The sequence below is a fragment of the Pteronotus mesoamericanus genome, unplaced genomic scaffold, assembly GCF_021234165.1.
Source record: "Pteronotus mesoamericanus isolate MK-2021 breed Mesoamerican mustached bat unplaced genomic scaffold, CSHL_Meso_final contig_182, whole genome shotgun sequence".
Taxonomy (NCBI): Eukaryota; Metazoa; Chordata; class Mammalia; order Chiroptera; family Mormoopidae; genus Pteronotus; species Pteronotus mesoamericanus.
The window spans coordinates 8,188,643-8,204,720 of NW_026555078.1; positions in this window are offsets into that span (position 1 = coordinate 8,188,643).

A 16,078-nucleotide genomic window follows, 5' to 3' on the forward strand; every position below is an offset into this window, starting at 1 on the left:
TTGAATGACTTCTCTTCATATTATGTGACAGTCTGTCCTTTTGAACACCTTTTCCTAGACATGCTTAGGTTCGAGTACCCTTGGAATCATTGCCAGGCATATAGTAGAGGCAGCTGATGGGCCTGGGGTAGGGAGGGAAGCTCTTAACTGATCAAGGAGCTAAGAGGGGAACCATATACCCCACAGAGAATTTCACTAGATGACATCAATGGTTCCTGACCTGGTGGTTTTCAAAGGCAGTTAATATTTCCAAAATTCTTATGTAAGCAATGCAACTCAACATAACTTGGATGTAAAAACTATGCTTAGTAAGTTCAGTATTTTTGGTCTACTCCAGTGATCTTTAAAAATGTGCGATCCTCATAGGGCATTTTAATAATAAAAAGAGTTCTAGGTGGTTAAAAAGTCAGAAGATACTGTTTCAAGGTTGTGAATAATGCTAAGATTTCATGGATGTTTCTGGGAATGAAGAATATGAAACTTTTTGAACCCTATGTAAAGAGCTTAGAATTTAATTCTGTGCTATAGTTTACGTAGAAAAAATAAAATTTTAGAGGAAAGTCTAAAAGGCACCTAACACCACGAATCAGCATGATTTTCATGGACTGGCCTTGTCTTGTCTATATCTATAGCTAAAGCTTTCCCCACCCTAATAACACTTAATGTTACCAAAACATCCCAGCACTTTATGCTCTGTGCAGAAAGCCTGAAATGCTCTCTCAATCTTATTTGAACTCTTTATTTGTTTATAGAATTTCAGTTTAGATATTGCTTTGTCAACAGAGCCTTTTCTACTGCTCAGGGAAATTAATCTCCCTGAATCCTGATTCCTTGTTGATGAGGCTGCGTACTACAATAGAAGGGGAGTTCCTCAGGGCAGCATCTCCAGCTATAGTTCCATTAGAGTGAGACCTGGTGCAGAGCAGGCTCCCCCAAAGGGTTTATTAAATTAAATCAAAATGAATCATCCAGTGCCTTTGCAGAGATAATAAAGTAGAAGGAAAAGGAGCAAACATTGGTTTTTTTTTTTTAGTCCCAGGATTAGTCATCTCTTCCATGTCTGTTATTTCAGTTGTGCAAAGAGAATGTCAAAACAATGAATAATCACATTGTGATGACTAAATTGCGAGGCAATCATATTGTACTTGGGGACTTGAAGTTTAGGAACAAAGTAGTTGGCTACTGATAGGGAAGTGATTAGCAAGTACATTGTTTTTTTGCCTCTTGAGGTAATGGTGAAAGGCTCATCAGTAAGGCATTTAAAATGACACAAAGAAGTGAGTGCATCTCAAAATTTAATGGAGACTTAAGACCTGGAGATCCCGTCAAAGTCCATATTTTGGTAGGTCTGAGACTTTGCATTTGGACGACTCTCCCTGGCGATGGCTACACTACTGGATTGAGGACCACTCTAAAAATTAGAATCCTGCATGAATGAAAAGATTGGCTCAACTCTCAACAGCAAAGATATAATAATTTTAATCCCAAATAGTCACTCAGTTGTATATATAACAAGCACATAAATTCAGTTTTGAGCTTTTTGTCTTCCTCCCTTGAGATTTAGATATTACCATTAATGTTTTCCCCTCTGTAAGTCTGATCTTGTACATGATTAAATATAAATTGGTTGCTAGGAGAAACAGTAAATGAGACTTCACAGGGGAAATGGAAAACTTAGCTGTTAGGTAGTCAAGTGAGAAGAATAGAAAAGTAAATTATTATCTAGCTTTATTCTTATTCATCATATAACTTTTAAGAATAACAGCATATCAATTAAGTGCTAGGTATCATCTTCCTCCACATTAATTGTGTTAACTGACACTGCATTACTTAATCAATCTTGTTATATACTAATTAAATAGCTGCAGTGTTTTTTTTGAGGATGAAAGACTAATTGGTTACCAACTGATTGCGGTCAACATATATGCTAAAATTTCCTCTTTTGGATGAGAAACCTCCGTTTCCTGTCTTGTCCTGTGCGAGCAGGATGCTCTAAAAGATGAAATGCCAGAGGTAAAAGAATTTCACTTGTGCAGTTACTAGTTCCAGGATTGAAATGGTAAATACAAAGTGGATCTTGAAAATGATAATAACAATAAAAATAATAGTAAGAAATGCATAATTTAAAAAATAACGTGAGTTAAGCCTATGGATAGATGAGTGAGGAAACAGCAAGTCATAGATTTAATTGGGACCTTAATTCCAATGGTAGCTCCTGAATACCTGTTTATGTAGGAGGAATTTAGGAGAAGAAATCTGGTTAGAAATTTAAGATACTCATCATTAAACCACATTAACAGGACAAGGACATATTTTTAAAATAAAAGGCTATTGGGAAAGCAAAGAAGGGGTCACTGATGGGTTAGTTCCCTGGAAGGTCAAAACTGTTTGCTTGCACCTCAATCTCCAAAGCCACTTTTTGGAACTGCCATTAGCATGAAATGTACAAAGATGCCCCAATATATTAAAAAATGTGCTATGGCTTATAACACACTATGCAGATTATGTTTCTTTACTATTATAATGGAAAGAAAAGAAGTAATAAATGGAAGTGAATGTAGTCAAAATCTGTGTTGAACTCATTTTTAAAGAATTGCAAGTTTTAAGCATCCATAGAATGTAATTACACTTCCATTACTTAATGTATGGACTCAAATTCTGACTTAATTATTCTGCAACTAAATTTATATGTCATTTATATAGTAAATCTTGGCAATTGCTCTCCCAGCTATCATTGGAAATGTAATTAACTTGGGTTAGATAAGTTTTTACAGTGAGAACTAAATGCTGTGTAATACCAAGGCATTATTTAAAAGGCAAAGGCTAAATACATCTTCTTTCGAAACTTTGTTTGTTTGTAATTTCTTTTCCCAGAAGGCTGAATGCTGAACTTGTCTTCCTTTTCCAACTACATATTTTCGTCTCCTAATTGGATGCTTTTCTTTTCCTTTCTTTTTAAGGACAATGGTTTTACTCTTTGTATTACATCTTTTGCTAAGAATCCAGTTTATTTTTGAAAGAGGCTTCTTCATATGTGATAAAGCTGTTTGATTATACTTCCAAAGCTACGCGTGCTCTGTTTTACTGTAGTTGAATATTGAATTGCTTTTGGTAATTTACAACCAAGTCTTCCTTAGGAGAAACATTTTACTGAACCTAGAAACTGTGTTTTTATGAATTGTTAAGAAGTGACTATGCCCTTTATTACTTTTATTATAAAAAATACAAATGATAGTTAAAAAAAAAGAAGTAAAAGAAAAAGAAAGATTCTCAGGCATTGTGTCCACTGTCTATTGTAAGTTTATTGATTGATATATATAGATAGATAGTAATTGCTTTCCTGCAAAAGAAGACTATATAATGTGATTTTAAAATATTTATTGGGGTGACATTAGTTAATGAGATCATACAGATTTCAAGCCTACATTTCTATGGTGCATGATTCATATATTGCATTGTGTGTCCACCACCCCAAAGTCAAATCATCTTCTGCCGCCATACATTTATTTGGTCCTCTTTATCACTTACTATCTCCACCCACGTCCCTCTGGTAACCACCATGCTGTTTTCTGTGTCTATGAGTTTCAATTTTATGAGTGAAATCATGTGGTTCTTAGCTTTTTCTGCCTGACATTTCACTCAGCATAATATTTTCAAGGTCCATCTTTTTTGTTGCAAATATCAATATTTTGTCCTTCCTTATGGCTGAATAGTATTCCATAGCATAATGTATCATATCTTCTTTATTCAATTCTCTGTCAAAGACGCTTTGGTTGTCTCCATGTCTTGGCCATCATGAATAATGCTGCAATGAACATAAGGGTGCATACATCTTTGTGAATAAATGTTTTTGAATATAATAAAATTTTTTGTCACTATAAGTTAATGTTCTTCCCTCTTGTTCAGTTGATGGTTTTTTTTTATAGATGGGAAAAATGTAGAGGACTTTTTAAAAAAATATTTCATATTTGTATATCCACCCTTATAGAATTAGGGCTATACTAACATAGAATTCTTATATTTATTTCATACTTAGTTATTATTTATTTGTCTTGACAGGCTCGCTGCTAGATAATTTCATATAAATATATATGAAGATGAATAAAATGGAAATCATCTATAGTAAAAGAAATTCCAAGTAAATTATAGATCAAAATATGAAATATAATGCAAAAGAGCTTTTAACAAATACCATAGACAAATATATTCATGATTTTGGAGTATATAGATACTTGTTAGTATATAAAAGGTTTCAATATGTCAATCAAAAAAGGCAAATAACTTACCAAAAGAAATATTCAAATGGCCAATAAATATATAAAATGTTTTTAACACCATTTATCATAGAGGAAATAAAAATCAAAACCATAATTAGATATCACTATACAGCAAATAAAATAGCTAAATTGAAAAGTTTGACAATATTAAGTGCTGACAAATATGTAGAGAACCTCAAGTTCTCATACATGACTAATGTGATTATACTCAAAGTGATTAACAGCAATCACATTGGACAGCTTTTCAGCAATATATTCTGAAGGTGATCATTTTATAACCCCAAAATATCACGTAGTAAGAACATGCCCACAGAAGTATAAACATATGTTCACAAAAAGTTAGGTCAAGGTTTCTCATAGTAAAACTCTTCACAATAGCTAAAACCTAAAAATAACTCCAATGCTCATCTACAGTGGAATGGATAAATAAATTTCAAGCTGTAGAAGCCTAAACAACATTGACTGCAATACTTCTATAAACTGCTGCTACAAACAACATAGACAATTTTCACAAGCATAATGTCATTGGAAAGAAGCCATCTGCACATTTTGGTTCATTTTCTATAAAATTCAAATATGGATATAGTTATAGGATATATATGTAGGGTGGTGGGTGAGGATAGTGAGAGCATATGAGGAGAAGGGGCATTTGGAGTTCTTCTGATTTGTGGTCAGGAATCTGTAAAAACTTTCAAAAGAAGACAAATGGATGGACAAAACAAGCAAAGAAATAGACCAATTAAATTGATGTAGAGTTTCCAGTTTACAAGTTAATTCTCCAAATATTAAATGACTTAATCTATAGCAGAGTGTTTGACTTACCAACATAAGTGATATTTAAGATGAAAAGTACACACATTGAATCTCATTTTGAACTTTAGGTTTTTTCCCAACTACTCATGTATTCAGCAAACTTTTATGTACTGGTTATAGTGAGTCAGCATTTGTTTTGGGCTATAGTAATACAATGGTGAGATAGAGAGTCTACCATCATACAGCTGGTAATCTAATAGAAAAGGGGGGCCAAATGGATTTATGGTACATTATAAGGAAATCAGGGTTATGCTATGAATTCCAGACCTCGCTCTTTATTACCCAAATGACTTTTGGTACATTACTTAAAATGCATGATCCTTAAATTTCTTTTTATAAAATAGGATTGTGATGGTTAATTTTATGTATCAACTTGGCTGGGCCATGGAGCTAAGATATGTGATCAAACATTTTTATAGCTGTTTTGTGAAGGTGTTTTGGGATAAGTTTAACATTTAAATTGGTAGACTTTGAATAAAGCAAATTGCTCTCTATAATGTGGGTAGGACTTGTCCAATCATTTGAAGGCCTGATTAGAACAAAAGACTGCTGCCCCTGAGCAAGAGGAAATTCTGCAGCAGTTGACTTCTGGCTTTTCATCGGTCTCTAATCTGTGTACCTTTGGAAATGAACTAAAATTCTTTCCTGAGTCACCATCCTCTTGGGTTCTTCTGTCAGATTTTGGACTCACCAAGGCTTCACAATTGTGTGAGTTGATTCCTTCAAAGAACTCTCTCTATAATATCCATATTTATATTTAGAGATATATTAGAGATCACCATATGCTACTTGTACTATTTCTCTGGAGAGCCCTAATACAAAGACAGTAACACTGCCTGAAATAGATGTTATAGACATTAAACCAGCATATGTGAAATGCCCTACGCCCACCCTCTCCAGGTAAACTCTAAAGGAGTTCCATTTCCTTTCCATCAAATACAAAGAACATTCTCTCTATGTGTATATCATGGTTCATGTTAGCCTGAAAGATGCGTGTAGAGCAAAGTTAAATTCACCTTTTACTGAATATTGACTACACACCTGCAGGACTGAAACTCTTTTTAGGTTAGATGTTAACTTTTTAGCAGAATGGGAATGTGATGTGTTTCTTGGGAATCTGAAGTTGACAGGGCCAACAGCCAACAATCTTTACTTTTTGCTTCTTTTTCAGGGTGATGGATAGCATTTTCCATTTGTACTTGAATCTCTAAGAAAAATTATCTTTTATAAGTTTCTAGCAACTAAAAAGTGGCAAAACCACTTAAGTTTACAAATATATTTCTGAAATAGATGATGTAAAAGAATGATCCTCTCAGACATGAGGGTGATATTTCTGCCCAGATTTGAAAGTACTCAAAAAACTAAAGTGAAGTAAATGAAATAAAGTTAACATTGATTTTTTCCAAATGAGCCAAAGGTTATGACTTATCAATAGGATGCTTTAAAACATTTTTTATACAGGCAAACCTTGAAGGTATTGTGGGTTCAGTTCCAGAGCACACCCTGTGCAATGAGAGAAATACCACAATAAAGAGTCAGAGAAAATTTTTGCTTTTCCAATGCATATAAAAATTATGTTGATACTCTACTATAATCTATTAAATATGCAATAGCATTATGTCTAATTAAACAATATTCATATATTTATTAAAAATATTTTATTGCTAAAAATTATAACCATCAAAGTCTTAGGGACATATAATATTTTTGGTGGAAGAAGTTCTTACCTCAGTATTGATGGCTGCTGGCTGATTAAGGTGGTGGTTGCTGAAGACTGGGGTGAAAATTGGTGTCAATTTTTTAACATAAAACAATAACAAAGTTTGCCTCATTGACTGATTCTTCCTTTCATGAGTTCTTATTCTGTGGTATGCAGTGCTGTTTGGTAGCATTTTATCCACAGCAGAACTTTGAAAATTGCAGTCAGTCCTCTCAAAATCTGTCACTGTTTCATCAATGAAGCTTATATAATATTTTAAATCCTTTGTTGTTTTTTCAACAATATTCAAAATATATTCATGAGAAGTTGATGTCATCTCAAGAAACCACTTTCATTGTTCACCCATAAGAAACAATTCTTCTTTTAAAGTTTTATCATGAGATTTCAGCAATTTAGCCACATCTTCCTGTTCTATTTCAAATTCAAGTTCTCTTCCTATTTCCACCACATTTGCAGTTCTTTCCTCTACTCAAGTCTTGAACTCCTAAAGGCCATTAATGAGGGTTGAAATCAACTTTGTCCATATTCCTGCTAAGGTTGATATTTTGACCTCCTCCAATGACTCTTGAATGTTCTAAATGGCATCTAGAATGGTAAATTTTTTCCATAAGGTTTTCAATTTCTTTTGCAAAGATTCACTGTAGGAATCACAATGTATGGCCACTATAACCTTCCAAAATGTACGTTTTAAATCATAAGACTCAAAAATTTAACTCTTGCCTTGATCCATGCGGCTGCAGAATGGATGTCATGTTGGCATGCATGAAACAACATTAATCTCATTGCACATCTCCATCAGAGCTTTTGGGTGACCAGGTACATTTTCAATGAGCAATAACATTTTGAAAAGATCGTTTTTGTCCTGAACAGGAGGCCTCACCAGTGGGTTTAAAATATTCCATAAACCATGTGGGAAATATATGTTCTGTCATTCAGGTTTTGTTTTTCCATTTAAAGAGCACAGGCAGAATAGAATGACATAATTCTTAAAGTCCTAGATTTTCAGAATGGTAAATGGGAACTGGCTTCAACTTAAAGTCACCAGCTGCAGTAACCTGTAACAACAGTCAGCCTGCCCTTTGAAGCTTCAAAAGGAGACTGACTTCTCTCCAGCTATGAAAGTACTAGATGGCCTCTCCTTCCAATATAAGGCAGTTTTATTTACATTTAAAACATGTTTAGCATAGTCACCTTCATTTTTTATTTTAGCTAGATCTTCTGAATAACTTGCTACAGCTTCTACAGCAGCCCTTGCTGCTTCACTTTGTATTTTTATCTTATAGAGATAACTTCTTTTCTTAAACATCATGAGCCAACTTCTGCTAGCTTCAAATTTTTCTTTTGCAGCTTCCTCACTTCTCCCAGCCTTTATAAAATTAAAGAGTTAGGGCTTGTTCTGGCTTAGGCTCTGGCTTAAGGAAATGTTGAGGGTGGTGTGGTATTCTATCCAGACCACTAAAGCTTTCTCAACATAAGCAATAAGGCTGTTTTGCTTTCTAATCATTAGTTTGTTCACTAGAATGACACTTTTAATTTCCTTCAGGAATTTTTCCTTGGTGTTGACAACGTGGCTAACTACTTTGTACAAGAAGCCTAGCTTTCATTCTGTCTCAGCTTTTGACATGCCTTCTTCACTAAGCTAAATCATTTTTTTTTTAGATTTTGATTTATAGCAAGAGATGTGCAATTTTTTTCACTTGAATGCTTAGAGAAGGTTGTACGGTTATTAATTGGCCTAATTTCAACATTATTGTGTCTCAGGGAATAGAGAGGCTCAACAGGAGGGAGAGAGATGGGAAAGAGACAATCAATAGAGCAGTCAGAATATGCATATTTATTGATTAAGTTCACCATATTGCAAGGGTGTGGTTCATGGTGTTCCCAAACAATTAAAATAGTCACATCAAGGATGACTGATCATGGATCACCATAACAGCTATAATAAAAACAAAAAATGTGAATTATTGTGAGAATGACCATAATGTGACATAGAGACATTAAATGGCAAGTGCTGTTGGAAAAAAATGGCTCCAAAAGATTGCTAGATGCAGGAGTTCACAACCCTACAATTTGTAAAAGAAAAAAAACCAGTGTCTGCAAGTGCAATAAAGTGAAGAACAATAAAACGAGGTATGTCTGCATCGTACTCCTACTTCATATCTATTCTAGGTCTCCACCAGCATTGTCTCAAATAGCTTTGAAAGTGGCCAGATGAAGTGCAGCTCTCTAAGTGATTCTCTTTATTAGCGACTTTATTTTTTGCCTGGAAACAGAATTGCATTCCTAGTTGACTGCCTGAAACAAAATTTAAAAGAGAAAAAAATACTACACCAGCATTCCTAAAATACTAATTTTACAAAGTCTTTATATATTTTCCCTCTTATTTGCACAGAAAAACTGGCCATGGAAAATATAAAGACTGACTTGCCAGATTTGTGAAATGGATCAAAAGAAGAAAATGGATACAAATATAAATTTTCTTATGAGTGCTGACCTTCCTAATTTCCTCTTTTGGGTATGTGAACAGCAAAAACAAAGTCATCTATCCAAACCTAGAGCCTTTAAAGCAGATTTATATAGGGGAGGAAATTTTGAGTGCTTGGATGTTCAGAAATGTATTTTGCCTTTACTCTTTTTTTGTGGCTTGATTGGGTTTTAATATTCTAAATTAATTTCTTTTAGAAACTTAAAGGCAGCACCTTGTCTTCTGCTGATGAGAAAACAGCTATTAATCTACTTCTCCCTTTTGAGTAGACAGATAAGTTAGCCTCTTTTACCTTTAGATTTTAGAAACATTTTCTTCTACCGTGTTCTCTATGTTTATCAATGTTCTATAATTTATAGGTCTGCTTTCATTTATTCCACTCAGTCCCCATGGGCCCTTTCAACATGTAGAACTGTTTCTTCAACTTTGGATAATGGTCTTTTATTGTTTCTTTGATTACTTACCTCTCCTCCATTTCTTCCATTCCCTACTCTTGAAATTTTATTAAATGAACATTGGTCTTTTATATCCCTTGCTTTTTTTGTTCTGTTATCCTTCTCTTTATCCCTTTTCTTCATGTTCTGATATTTTTCTATCCTATTTAGTTTTAACAATAAGATCTTTACCCTATGCTGTCCATTTTCATAGCAACCTGTTTCACGAATGTAGTATCTTCTCTTACCTTTCTGGGGACATGAATAGAACATAGCCAATCTCTTTCTTTATTTATTGAGGCAAGTCATTTGGTTTGTTCATTTTTGAAACAAATTTGTCCTTTCTAGTTGTAATGCTGCTTTTTAAAAATTAACCATTATCTGTTCATATGTATGAATGGGGTACTGTGTTGATTTTATAGAGAAGGCTTACTTTTGCTATGCTATTAGGCTAAACTTTAGGTTGCTTGAGTGGAGAGTACAAAGGCAGTCTGTACCTTGAACATAAAACAAGAATGGGCCCTAGGAGCCCTATTTAGTATCCTTAGACCTTCTAGATAAATGGCTCAATTTAAAAATATATCTTAAACGTATTTTTCTTCAGGTTGTATTTTCAGCCATAACAATGTAAAGAGTTCAGTGAATCTTCTTCCCACAAAAAGTAAGTATAAAATTGGACAAATTTGTGAAAAATAACCACTGCAGTGCTTTGGAAATCAATTTACACACACAACAAATTTGGAAGTGTTCATTCATTAAAAGCTGTTAAAATTTAGAGTAAGAAGTGTAGGAGTCTACAGATTTATTACTGAAGGAGTCTCTTATTTCTCTCCTTTAAAATTCAGTTTCCAAAGTAGTTTTATCAGGGTGGGGTGGGCTATAAAAACAAAAAGTTTTGTTGCCACTGGGGCTGAATTTTATCTGAAGCAGAGAATAAAAACCCATGCCTGCTGTTATTGCTGGAAAAATAGAAAATTTGTTAGAAAAACAAAAACACAGCTCTGTTAGCCTGAGGTTGTGGACTTTCCTAGGGTTCTGGACTAACCACAAAAATAACAGAGATCCAGAGGCTGAGAGAGCTACAGGAGTGTTGTCAGTGGAAAAATGTTGGTGGAAATCAGGCTCTTCCATGAATTGATGAGGAAAGCATTCCAAGGATCTATGCACAGGAGACTGTGGTGTGGCAAAATGATTTTTTGGGGCAGGACCAGAAGCTGTCCTCTGGGTTTCCAATGTCCCATCTCCTTCCATCCTGCCATGGTAAAAGTCAAAACTTGTCCTCAGCAAGGCCAGTACAAAGGCCAGTGTCTAGAGTTTATGCTTCATATTGAAGCTTAGTCCTCTGGAGCCCATGCCATCTGCTACAGGCCCTCGTAGCTGCTAGATCCACATGGTCATGTGTTCAGGGGAGAGGTGAGAGAACATACCAATGAAAGGGCGAGTGTGGCTGAGAGAGAGAAAGAAAACGTCTTTATTCCCTTCGGATTATATTAGTTCAGGTTTCGGACAAACCTGGTGCTTTTTCAAAAGAACCAGTCAACTTCCCAAGCTTTCATGGACTTTGGATGGGTCCACACCCTCTAGTTAAGATGACTGGCCTCTGGCCAAATACCTCCCCATGTGCCCTGCAACAACCTGGTATCAGAGGGGACAAGGGAGGAGTGTTAACCCTCTTGGCAGAATGATGCTATGATCCCTGGGGTATGAAGCTATACTTTCCTGGTGAAGCAAACAGGTTTAGGTTCCCCTGAGTTTTGAGCTCAATGTCTAATTCCCTTTGATCTCCTTTCTCATCAATAACTAGCTAACTACCCACAGTAATGGGAGGACTAGACAAACTTCCCACACAGCCCTGCTGATGGAAAATTTGCCTTTATTCTTTTTTTGTGGCTTGATTGGGTTTTAATATTCTAAATTAATTTCATTGCTTATGCAATGGAAGTCTGAAGACTTACATTACTTGGGTTCTAGATCTACTATAAAGCCAATTTAATCCTGTGGTATTGAAGAATACATAAAAACATAGATCAAGGGGAGCACAACAAGGAATTCAAAGAGAGACCTGCACATAGATCATCAACAGATTTCCAAAAAAGGTGAAAAGAAATTTCAATGGAGAAATGAATTTTTTCAACAAATAGAGCTGCAAAAACATGAACCTCTGTCTATAAATCACCTTATTAAAAATGAACTCAAATTCAATAGAAATCTAAATATAAGAGCTACTAACTATAAAATGTCTAGAATAAAACATAGGGTAAAACATTTATCACCTTGACCTAAGCAAAAATTCTTTGATAAAACACCCATGAAATAGAAATTGATAAATTTAAATTCATCAGCAAAATGAAAACATTTCCTCTTCAAAAAAAGAAATACTAAGGAAATGCATAGCAGGGCACAGATGGGGAGAAATATTTGAACATTGCATACCTTAAAAATAATTTGTATTTGTAATACATGAAGACCTTACACTCACTAATAGGAAGACAAACAACCAGTAAAAAATTGGGCAAAATAATTTGAATAGATACTTCACCAAAGATGATACAAAGAGATAAAAATTGATAAGCACATAAAACGATGCCCAACATCACTAAACATTAAGCATATGCAAATTCAAAGCTAATATGTCCTTCATCTATATACTCTCTAAAATGGGCATGATGATATTTTTCAAAAGACTGAAAATTGATTAACTTTGGGTATGTGGAAAATTTGGAACCCTCATTCATTGATACTGGGAATGTAAAATGATGCTACCACTTTAGATACAGTTTGTCAGTTTCCTTAAAAGTTAGTCATGTACAGTTGACCCTTAAACAACATGGGCAACAGGGGCATCGATGGCTGGCACAATTAAAAATCTGCATATAGATTAAACTGGCCCTCCACACACATGGCTTCCCAACTGCAAGTGAAAAATACAGTTTACCATAAAACCCAACAATTTCACTCCTAGGAATTTACTCATAAAAAATGAAAACATATTTTCTCACAAAGGCTGATAGGCAAATATTTCTAGCATTATTATTCATAATAGATTTAAACTGGAAACAATCTAAATGCCCACAATGGATCAACAAAATGGGGTATATTTATACAATGAAATACTATTCAGCAATAAAAAGAAATTAACTACTGATATATGCTACAGAATGAATATAAAAATGTTATGCTAAGTAGAATAAGCCAACATGAAAGATAACATATTGAATGATTTAATTTATATGAAACAGCTAGGAAAAAGTAAATATGTAGAGACAGTAAGCACATCAGCGATTTCCCGGAGCTGGAGGAGAAAATGAGAATTGACTGAAGACAGGCTCAACTAAATTTTGGGGGGTTATGAAAATATTTTAAAATTAGGTTTCATTGAAGGCTGTACAGCTGTATAAATTTATTAAAAATCAGAGCACTACCTATATTGAGTCAAATTTATGGTATGTAAATTATATTGTAATAAAGCTATTATAATAAGAAAAAATTTTTTCCTGCTCTAGGCTGAAACAAAAGTCATAGTATTACCATCTTTTGTGGTGAGAACATTTAATATATTCTCTCTAAGCAACTTTCAAGGATATAATATGATATTGTTACCTATAATCACAATACTATGCATTAGATTCCTAGAACTTAGTCATTTCTTATTGGAAGCTAGTACTTTCTTACCAACATCTCCCACTCCTCAAACCCTGGCAACCACTCTTCTACTGTGTGTTTCTATAAATTTGGGGTTTTTTGACATCTTTATTACTCTTATGCTCTTAAATGCAGCAGTTTCAGATAAAATTATATAATTATTTATTTGTAGGATATTAGCACTTCCAAAATTATTTTCTTTATAATAATACAGACTGTGCCTCCACTAAATCCTATACTATAGAAATTCTATAATTATGTTCTGTAACAAGATGATGATTATCAGCAGTAGGTGATTCATTATTTATCTATATTCACATATTAAAGAATAGGGATGTCAATTTCTTCTGAAGAAACACTCATTTTGATTTTTAAACAATAAAATTTCTCTTTCTAGGATCCATTAGATTAATTAATTTCTTATATCCACTCCTTAAAGGTTGCTGACCATGTTTTTTGTCACACAAATAAACTATGTGTTAAGGTGTCTTCACTATAAGAGATAAAATTGACTATCATTGCCCTGCTTTACTGGTTTAAATAATTTTAGCCTAGTGGACTGCTATTACCTTATTAATTATTAATTAATTTAAGTCATGGGAGTGGAAAGTGTTTGTTGGTTTTCTTTAATTAGTTGCATTGGGATGAATAGCTACAGGAGTCTTTATAATGCTTGATATGAGCTGATGACACAGCCGTTCATTTTTTGAGAGTGGGTCCTGGCTTGGATGAGAGCCATAAATAATGTGAATCACATCTTGTCATAGGTGCCACTCCACATGTCCTGATAGGGCAGTAACTCAACCAGTTGACTAAGGGAGGATTGGCTTCATCACAGAAAAAAGTAAGAGGGAGTTTCATGAGACTCACCTTTGAGAGAGTGCCCTGTATGAAGGCCTGCATTCTACACTTCATTTTCGATCACATGCATTGAGTTTTCACCTGTGCACACTTGACATCCCCAGTAGGTTTAGGTGGAGGAGCTGCTCAAGGATGGGCACACACTAAGAAAGAAGGCTGTTCTTTCCCCTTTAATTATGTTAGAGGAGAGGAATTGTAATGGCTGTAATGAATGCCTTGAGTTTCTTTAAAATTCCCTTGCTCTTCTCTGTAGCCATGATAACATCACAGCTTCTGCGTAATTAGCTCCAGGAGCAATGGGGGACATTGACTTTACTCATGTGAAATAGCCTTTGATTTCTTCTCATGTAAAAGCTGCTTATCATGGTTACCACCTTGGCTTTGCCAGTTGCTCTAAACTAATTTCTCATTCCTATTATCAGAGCGATGTTTTATTTAAATGAAACTTCTGCTGAAGAACTCTTTTTGTTTTGTTTTGTTTTGTGGTAGGGTAAAGAGAAAGTATGGGAATGATGCATAAAATTATTTCCACTCACTACAGGCTTTTTGTGAGCTTAATGAAAGATCCTGGATTGGTTCTCGAATCAGAAACAGACAATAGAATAATAGATGAAATTTGAAAAAATAGTCTGCAGATTAGATAGTAATATGACATCGTTGATAATTTCCTGAACTTGAAAACTATACTTCAGTTATGTAATATGTTAACATTTGAAGAATCTGTATGAATAATGTAAAAAGATTCTTGGTGCAATTTATACAACTTTTTTGTATATCTGAAAAAATTTTAAAATTAAAAATTTTTAAAAAGTCTTCTCACTAGGAAGAAGCAGGAAGTCTGTTAAAAATGTCAAATTTTGGAGCAAGGCCATCAGAATTGCTGGTAATAGTGACCTTGAGAAAGGTCTTGAAAAAATCATAGAAATTGACAAAGTAATGATTGCGGTCACCTTCCATAATTAGGGCTTTTGGATAAAAGATAATAAAGATGAGTTTGGGGTTATTATGCAGAAGAAATTTCTGACAATTAGATTTAGGAAAAGAAGTGGAGTACCTTGTGGCACAGTTTTATTGTCATTTCTAAAAAGTGAAACCAGACGCCAAGTGATCTTTGTGTTTTAATATTGCAGAAGGAGATCCTGAATTGGGTAGGAAAAAAGTAAAAACAAACTCTAAGTTCTTTTCCAGCATTAATAGTCAATGATTTTTATTAAATAAATGTCTGAGTGGTGTTCCCAACTGTACACTTTACTGTATTAATACTATTGCTAACAATAATATTTTGTGTGTGTATGTTTTCCTTTTTCAGGTTCAGTGTGCTTAAAATATTTGCCCCAAGATGATGATTTATATGGACTGTATATGTGGATAACGTAAGATACTTCACAGGACCTATTAAATGTGATTTATTTGTCTTTAGATCAGTAGCCCAAGACTGCTCCAAATATATCTACAGGGTGCAGGTTTGAAATTAATGTGCTAGAATACTTTAATGTAGTGAGCACACTGGCTGGGTTTGCTGGTGCTTGGTGCAGCCAATGTTCTTACATTGATGGATGGTTGTTTCTTTCTTGATCAATGGATGAATCATCTCTCCGAGATCAACAAAGAGAAAAAACAGTGGGTGGGCCTGCCCACTACTGGATTATGTTCAAAGCCTGGGGAGAACTTTGCATTTGTAGGGCAGATATAAGAAAGTATGTTTATATGAATCCCTGGCACATTACTCTTTTTCAATTTATGTTGCCCTTTTGGATGGAAAATGACCACTATTTTTTTTCTTTACTCATTGGAATGGTGTAGATGAGATCATGGTAGACCATCCTTAGACTTTTGTTCGGGGTTT